Source organism: Lipotes vexillifer, unplaced genomic scaffold (genome assembly GCF_000442215.2).
Source record: "Lipotes vexillifer unplaced genomic scaffold, Lipotes_vexillifer_v1.1 scaffold584, whole genome shotgun sequence".
Taxonomy (NCBI): Eukaryota; Metazoa; Chordata; class Mammalia; order Artiodactyla; family Lipotidae; genus Lipotes; species Lipotes vexillifer.
In genome coordinates this window covers 890,957-899,651 of record NW_006783036.1, presented here as the reverse complement: position 1 = coordinate 899,651, position 8,695 = coordinate 890,957, and positions in this window count along the sequence as shown.

The following is an 8,695-nucleotide window of genomic DNA, read 5'->3' as shown; positions in this document are numbered from 1 at the left end:
GTGAGGCAAGGAGGCGACGCCACTACAGACTTTGCAGTTTGTGTGTGAGTGAAATAACACACTCGGTGATCAGGGACCGACAGACTTCGGGAGAAACGCAGTGTGGACAGAGGAGCTCAGTGCACGCCCGGCTCATCCCGGGCGCAGTTGCTCCCTGTCACCACGCTGCGGGGACTGGGGTCTAAACCGAGTTGTTGGGAAGCTGGTGCTCCTGAAAAGGAATGAAAGCCCAAAATCCACAGTAAGTGTTCTCTTCAGTGGCAAAGCATTGAGACCATTCCGTTAAAATTAGGAACTGGACAGGGATGTCTCCTGTCCCTATTGTTTAAAACGACTTGAAGGGGCTTCCCTGATGGCGCAGTGGTTAAGAATCCGCCGGCCAATGCAGGAGACATGGGTTTGTGCCCTGGTCCGGGAAGATCCCACATGCTTCGGGGCAACTAAACCCGTGCACTGCAACTACTGAAGCCAGTGCGCCTAGAGCCCGTGCTCCGCAACAAGAGAAGCCCCTGCTCTCCGCAACTAGAGAAAGCCCACGTGCAGCAACGAGGACCCAACACAGCCAAAAATAAAAACAAATAAATAAATTTATTAAAAATTAAAAAAAAAATAAAACGACTTGAAGGTTCTAGCAAAGGCAATAAACCTAGAAAAATGGAATAACTGATACATTAGACATAGATAAAGCTCTTTTTTGCTGGTATGATGTATAATCTGTGTGTTGGGGTCCCTAAGACCTCCTCCAGCTTTGGTGATTCACTAGCAGGACTTACAGCTAAGAGTTATGACAGCAAAGGGATACGAAGTAAAATCAGCAAAGGAAGTAGGCACATGGGCAAAGTCCATGAAAACAGCAGGTGCAAACTTCCAAGAGTCCTCTCCCAGGGAAGTCACACACCGTTAATTTGTCCGGCAATGAGCTGTGACAGCCTGTGTGAAGTGCTGTCCACCAGGAATCTCCTCGGAGTCTCTGTGCCCAGGGGTCGGTCGCCTTGGAGGCTGGTCGCCTAGGCCCCCTCTGCCCCACATGAGCTGCAATGCCACTCTCCCAGTTTAGCATAAACCTCAGCGTTTATGCAAAGAGTTTAGGCTCGGTGAGTCACCCTCATCAGTCAGAGAACAGCGGGAACCCTCCTGAAATCTAAGCTCCCAGATGCCAGGCAAAGGCCAGCTCTGCGAGCAGGCCCTTCCAGGAGTCCAGTATCGTTCCTGCTGTGTGAGCTCTGCAACAACAAGATCCTTTGGTAAGGCTTCTGGATACACGCTAGGGATACAAAAGTCATTAGCTTCCATGGCGATGAGAGCCTAGAAGGCCTTCCATGTACATCCTGAAAAAATATGCTTCAGAATAAAGGTGGAGGATCTATATACCCTCATGAAGAAAACTGAGATCGTACTGAAAGACAGAAACAAGATCTGAACAGATGAAAAAGCATACTTGGGAAGATTTTACATCATGAAAGATGTCGTTAATATGCAAATATAGTACAATTCCAGTAAGAATCCCAATGAGGTATCTTTTTGGATTTGGATGAAAATATCTTAAAATTGTATGTGGATGGGTAAATGCCCAAGGATAGAATACTGCTTGAGGTATGGGGAGCCCCTTATTAACCTAGATGGGAAAACCAGAAGCTATACAAGGAGATACAAACATATTTGATTAACGCTGAAAAACGTTGTATGGCAAAAGACACCATAACCAATCAACGGGTAGAATGGGAAATATTTGTGATGTGGATGACAAAGGGCTAATATATACTATGCAAAAACCTTAAAAAAAAAAACCCGTCAGGAAGGAGCAACAATCAAACAGAAAAACAACAATTATATGAACAGAAGGTCTAGAGAAGAGCAAACCTTAATGGCCAGAAACATGAAAATGCTCAAATTCCTTAGGAGTAAGGGAAATAGAAACAAGCGAGCTTTATACCCACAGACTGGTGGGCAAGAATTTTTAAAGTGCTGTATCATACAGCTGCAGCTATTCCCTGACGTTGACGGGTAGTCACCACTTCTCTTCTGCCTTACACTGTACAGCTGTCCTGACATATCAAAGTTAAAGGAGAGGCCTGTTTTCAATTTTCACAGATGTTGCCAGATTGATTTCCAAAGAAGCTAAAACACTTCATATTTTACCAGCAATATATACATTTTTCCCTTCCACCTCCACATCAGCAACTTTTAAAATGATACAGCACTTTTAAAAAGATCCGGCCGCTGCCGTTCGGGAATAGTTGCAGCTGTATGAAGAGTGAGCTGAGAATTAGAGCTGCTCCCTGAAGGGATTCCACAAGGAAGGGCGAGTGGGAACAGAGAGGTGCGGAAATGTGCATATTATCTCATTCTAAAAATAAGTAACCACGTTACATGTACACGTGTGTGTATTTGTGCTTATGCTTGTCTGGAAGGGACTAAGAGCAGAGAAACAAATAAATAAATAAATTTATTAAAAAACAAATAAATAAATTTATTAAAAATTAAAAAAAAATAAAACGACTTGAAGGTTCTAGCAAATGCAATAAACCTAGAAAAATGGAATAACTGATACATTAGACATAGATAAAGCTCTTTTTTGCTGGTATGAGCAAAAAAAAGAGCAGAGAAAAATGTGGAAGGCTACATTCTAGATAATGACCTCTGTCATCTGGGATGGGATGGGCCCTTTTAGATTTCTTCCTGCTGCTCTCCTGGAACACAGACCTGATGGCTGGTGCTTCAGCAGCCATCTTCAACCTTGAGATGACCTTGATAGTGGAAACCACCCATATACAATGGCAGAATCTGGGTTCCTGTCAACCACAGCCATCCCACTAGCCCTGGACTGCCTACCTCTAGACTTCTTTTATGTGAGAGGGAAATTAACTTTTTAAACTCTCTGTTATTTTTGGTCTGTGTTACAAGCAGCCGAACATAGCTCCTGTTTGATACAATATATACTTTAAAAAAAGAACTTAAAAAGTAAAATAATACACGTTCAGTCAACAAAGTGCTCAGTTACAGGAGGAGTATTAAAAATCGCAAGAAGAGACCAAGGCAAATGGATATCATCTAGATTCAGTGCAGTCATGGATATTTGCTTCCAGGCTATACATTCTGACTTGGCTGAATTCAAAGTAACTCTTGACCACCTGCTTCCCACTCTGAAAAGTCCAGGCTTCCTTTTAGAAGCATAGACATTATCCAAATTGCCAGAATCCAAGTGAGTAAAGCATCTTCTACTAAGCACCTTCTCTCTCCACCATGAAGTTACTCTGTACATTAAGGAATGCAAAAGACGGATCTGATCCAGTCCCTGACGGCAAGTTAAGACTCCCTAGAAACTAGAGAACAATGGCTGAGAGTGCAATTAAATACGACGTGAGGCAGTGCTGCAGAATGTAGTGCTCTGCTTTCTGTCATGTTATGGATTATTCCCTGGATTTGCTTTTGAACTGGAACAACAGTTTTAGAACATTAACTGGGAAAGATTTTTTTTTTCAAGCAAAAGAGAAAAATGGCTTTATAACCTCAGAGAAGCATAATGTTGAAAGATGATAGGCAAAGGCTTCAGAGGAATCTTAAATTAGACTGTGCTTTTGAAGACCTGCAATTAGAGAGAGGCGGGTTATCTCTTAACATAATATTTTCTTGCTTAAATTACATTTCATAATGAGCTACTTATACTTGGGTTTCAGGAAACCAATTCCAGCCTGGGGAACATTTTTTTCCTCGCAAGTGGAGAAACATCAGAATGGCGGCACTGCCCTCTGGCGCCTCTCTCCTGGGACCACAGGTTTTGCCTCAGCAAAAGGCAACGCTTTTGAAGCTTTTCTGAACGTTAGCTTGCAAACTGGTAATGGTAGGGACTACCTCATAAATGAAAAAAAAATTGGAAGTACTGATGAGAAATTATGACCAGAAAGCAGAACTTTTTCTAACTTTGTGGAAGCATGTTTAGAAACAATATGGAGCGTTATATAAGTTTTATTGTTTGTATATTATTGGTTGCTTAGGCTTATTACAAAATAACTTGATTTGGGAGCGCATGAAACAAAAAGATATCGCCCGGTCTGTTTCTGTTCTCTCCTTTTTTTCATATAGCTCTAAATCAGCGGTTATTTTTGCCTTTTCTAAAAATTGAGGCATAGTTTACACACAGGGAGTGTATGGATCCGAGTCATAGTTCAGCGAGTGCTGATGAATTCATGCAGCCACACCTCTACTAAGAGAACAGAATGTCTCCATCAGCGCTGAAGCTCCCACGTGCACAGCAAGCACCGTCCTGACTTCCATCACTGTAGAGTAGTTCTGACTGTGGTAAGAGTTCATATAAGTGGAATCCTACAGCGGAATGTACTCTTTTGGTCTTTTGGTCAGGCTGCTTTTTGCTCAGCATAATATTTTTGAGGTTCATTCATGTTGTTGTATAAATCAATAATTTGTTCTTTTTTTATCCATTGTATGAAAACACCAGTTTATTTATCCATTCTCCTACTGATGGGCATGTGGATTGTTTTCACTTTGGGCCTATTATGAATAAAGCTGCTGTGAACAAGTCCTTATAGATACATGTTTTCATGTCTCTTGGGTAAATACCTAGGAGTGGTGGGATTACTGGGCCATAGAGCAGATGGTGGTTTGACTTTATAAGGAGTGACCAAACTTTCCGAAGTGGTGGCTGCTTTGAGCCTTCTCTTCCTGTAGTCTTTAGAATTCTGTCTACCCCACTAAACTAAAGTACTTAATCCCCTCTTATTAATTGTTCTTTGTATTAAATTTTACCTGTGTCTTCCTCAGTGGAGTATTTGCTCAAGTCTTAGGCCTCGTTTCGGGGGCTGGTTTTTTTTTTTTTTTTTTTTTGCAGTACGCGTGCCTCTCACTGCTGTGGCCTCTCCCGTTGCAGAGCACAGGCTCCGGACGCACAGGCCCAGCGGCCACGGCTCACGGGCCCAGCCGCTCCGCGGCACGTGGGATCTTCCTGGACCGGGGCACGAACCCGCGTCCCCCGCATCGGCAGGCGGACTGGCAACCACCGCGCCACTGGGGAAGCCCCTGGGGGTTGGTGTTTTTATTACTGAGTTGTAGGAGTTCTTTATTCAGGATATAAGTGCTGTGTCAGGTATATGTTTTGCGAACATTTTATCCTAGTCTATCCTTTTGCCTATTCATTTTATTGCAGTAAAACCACAAAACAATTACTGTTACAAAATGTTACAAAGCAAAACAATTACTGTTGCAAAATGTTACAAAGCAAAACAATTACTGTTACAAAGTGCTTCCCTGGCGCCTCCCCACCGGGTCGCAGGTGCAGCTCTTCTCCCTGCTCTGTCTCAAGCCTCCTGTTGACAAAAACTTTCATCCATAGTCAATCTAAGAAGAAATGGAAAATCTTATTCGAGCCAACCTGAGGATTCTAACACGGGGGACAGTCTTTCAGAAGCTCCGAGGACTGTTCCTCCCCTTAGAGGTCAAAGCACAGTTGTATATGTTTTTGAGACAAAGGGTTATACGTCAAGGTAACATGTGGACACTTAACAGAGTCCAGCAAGGGGAGTAGTGGGTCATCGTGACCCCTTATGGGATTGAGAAAGGAATGTTATCTCCTAAGGAGTGACTTTGCTGGCGCCAGGGGAACCGGCCTTTTGGGCGTGTCTCGCGGCGGGGGGTGTCTAGTTAGTGTGTGATGCAGATGCACAGGGCGCGCTGAAGGGGGCCAACCGCAGAGAAAATTTTATGTTAAATTTTTCTTTTCTTGCCTTAAAAATCACCTTACCTCGTCATTCCCACCTGACAGCCCTCAGTCTCCACTGCAGGTATTTGAGCCGGTGCCTGCTGCCGCCCCCACGTGCTGTCCGCAGGCCCGCCCTGCTCACTGGCCACGGGAAGCCTCTCGGAGCCTCAGGGGTCTCACGTGACACACAGGGGCGTCCCAGGCCGAAGGAATCGTGCTCGTAAGGGTGTCCCGCAGTGCCTGGCCCCTCGGATGGCTTTGTTAAAGGGGGAGAAGCTGAGGGAGCCTGTGGCCCCCCGGTGTCTGCCAGGGCCTCAGGCGAGAGGGGGCGCGCTTTTCCCAGAGGACTGGCGGGGGGCTGCCTCCCCGGCGCCCACCATACCTTCAGGACCCGCGGCTGCTCTGCCCCCCATGGAGTCCCCACGTGTCTGTCTGCAGAGGCCGGGCCCTCGGACCACTGCTCGAGACCCATGAGGGCGGAGGCGACGACCAGGGACGAAAGCCTGCCCCAGTGGGTGGACTGAGTGGAGGGGGGTCCCCATCTGCCACCGGAAGGCCAGCCACCACATGGCCACCGGTTCTCCGCCAGCCGCTCCCCACACCGCACATAAGTGTGTGGACGTGACTGTCCCCATAACGCTTCATTTGTGGGGACAGCTGGGCCACATTTGGCCCTTGAGTCATGGTTTGCTGGCCCCTGGTCTAGGCCCGTGGTTCTCAAACTTGTGCTTGCGTCACTGTTCCCCCGCGGGGGCATTGGAGCATAGATTGTTGGGGTCCACTCCCGGGTTTCTGAGTCAGGCTGTCTGCCAAGTGTGAATTTCCAAGTTCCAGGTGAGGCTCTAGACCAGGGCTGGCTTTGAGAGCCCTGCTCCGGAAGACGGGTAGGAGTGCTGGGTGGGCAGGCAGCAAGTAGATGGCGCTGTGGGTGCATTGGGACCAGCCAGGAGCTTCCAAGTCCCAGACACGCCTCCCCCACCGTGATCCCGCTGTCTGGGTTGGGGCCGGGCCTCATATTTTATAAGTGCCCCGGGAGGGGTTCTGGCCACGAGCACCCCTGCGCTGGGTGCAGGGAATGGCTCTAGCAAGGTTGTGGATGGGAAGGGAGAGAGAAAAGAGGGTCCCTGGGGGTCCAAGAAACAAGTTCCTCTGAACAACTTGAGAAGTAAAACAGATAAAGGCAGGGGTTGGGGTGACCTTGATGAGAACTGATGGCCCTGCCCGGGTCCTCCAAACCCACCTCCCAGTCTGGGCACCACTGGCAAGGCTTGACAGCGGAGGAGCCTTGGGGGATCCTGGAACAGCTCTTCACTCCAGGGAGAGGGTCTGGGACAGCTCCCTGCCCCCAGGGGGAGAGAGAGGATTGGGGACAGCTCTTGCCCCAGGGAGAGGGCTGCACATGTCACACCCCCAACCACTGAGTCGGGGAGCCCAGTCCCTGTGGGAGGAGCCAGATCCTCCAGCGGGGGCACGATGGGCACTGAAGCAGCCCTCCAGGGGTCGTTTGTCCCCTCTGCTCCACGACCGGGAATCAGGTTGCCCAGGGCCTTCATCCTCCTCAGGGTCTGGGCGCCCCACCCACCCCCACACACACACACACACTCAAGCCCTGGTGTTGCCATGTGGACCCCACCTTCACCCCTGACTCTCCTGGCTTCTCCCCTTTTCCTGGCTTCACAGCTGCAATGCCAAGCTCAGGCTGGGCCTCGGTCTCCCTGCTTCCACTCCGAGACACCTTGTTGCCATGACTTTAAATGTCATCCCTGTGCTCTCGACTCTAGAGCACACAGCTATTGTTTCCTCTGAGCTCTCCAGGTGGCACCTCAAACATAAGGCACCCAGTATGGCCCCAATTCCAGCCCCAGGCTTTCTGGACTTGGGAAAGAACATCTCCATCAAAGGTGCTGCTCTGGTCCAAACTTGAGCAGCAACTCCCTATTTTTATTTTTAGTGTTCCAATAAAATTTTATTGGGGATGGGGATATATACGTATATGTATAACTCATTCACTTTGTCCTAGAGCAGAAACTAACACACCATTGTAAAGCAATTATACTCCAATAAAAATGTTAAAAAAAAAAACAGAAAACTTTATTGGGGGACTCCCCTGGTGGCACAGGGGTTGAGAATCCACCTGCCAATGTAGGGGACACAGGTTCGGGCCCTGGTCCGGGAAGACCCCACATGCTGCGGAGCAACTAAGCCCATGCGCCACAACTACTGAGCCTGTGCTCTAGCGCCCACGAGCCACAAATACTGAGCCCACATGCCACAACTACTGAAGCCCGTGCGCCTAGAGCCCGTGCTCTGCAACAAGAGAAGCCACTGCAATGAGAAGCCCACACACTGCAACGAAGAGTAGCCCCCCCTCGCCTCAACTAGAGAAAGCCCGCGTGCAGCAACAAAGACCCAATGCAGCCAAATATAAATAAATAAATAAGTAAATAAATTTACTAAAAAAAAAAACTTTATTGGAACTGGCCCAAGTGGTGGGTCAGATTTGGTCCATGGGTCACTGTTTTCCACTTTTGCATTAATCCAGTGTCCAGTGGTGTGTTTTTAAAAATATTTTATAGTGATTTTTATTTATTTATTTATTATTATTTATTTCTCTTTTTTTGCGGTACACGGGCCTCTCACTGCTGTGGACTCTCCCGTTGCGGAGCACAGGCTCCGGACGCGCAGGCTCAGCGGCCATGGCTCATGGGCCCAGCCGCTCCGCGGCGTGTGGGATCTTCCCAGACCGGGACACGAACCCGCGTCCCCTGCATCGGCAGGCGGACTCTCAACCACTGCGCCACCAGGGAAGCCCTGATTTTTATTTTTATACAATTTTATTTTATTTTATTTTTTATTTTATTTTGTTTTTTTGTTTTTGCGGTACACGGGCCTCTCACTGTTGTGGCCTCTCCCTTTGCGGAGCACAGGCTCCGGATGCACAGGCCCAGTGGCCATGGCTCACAGGCCCAGCCACTCCGCGAT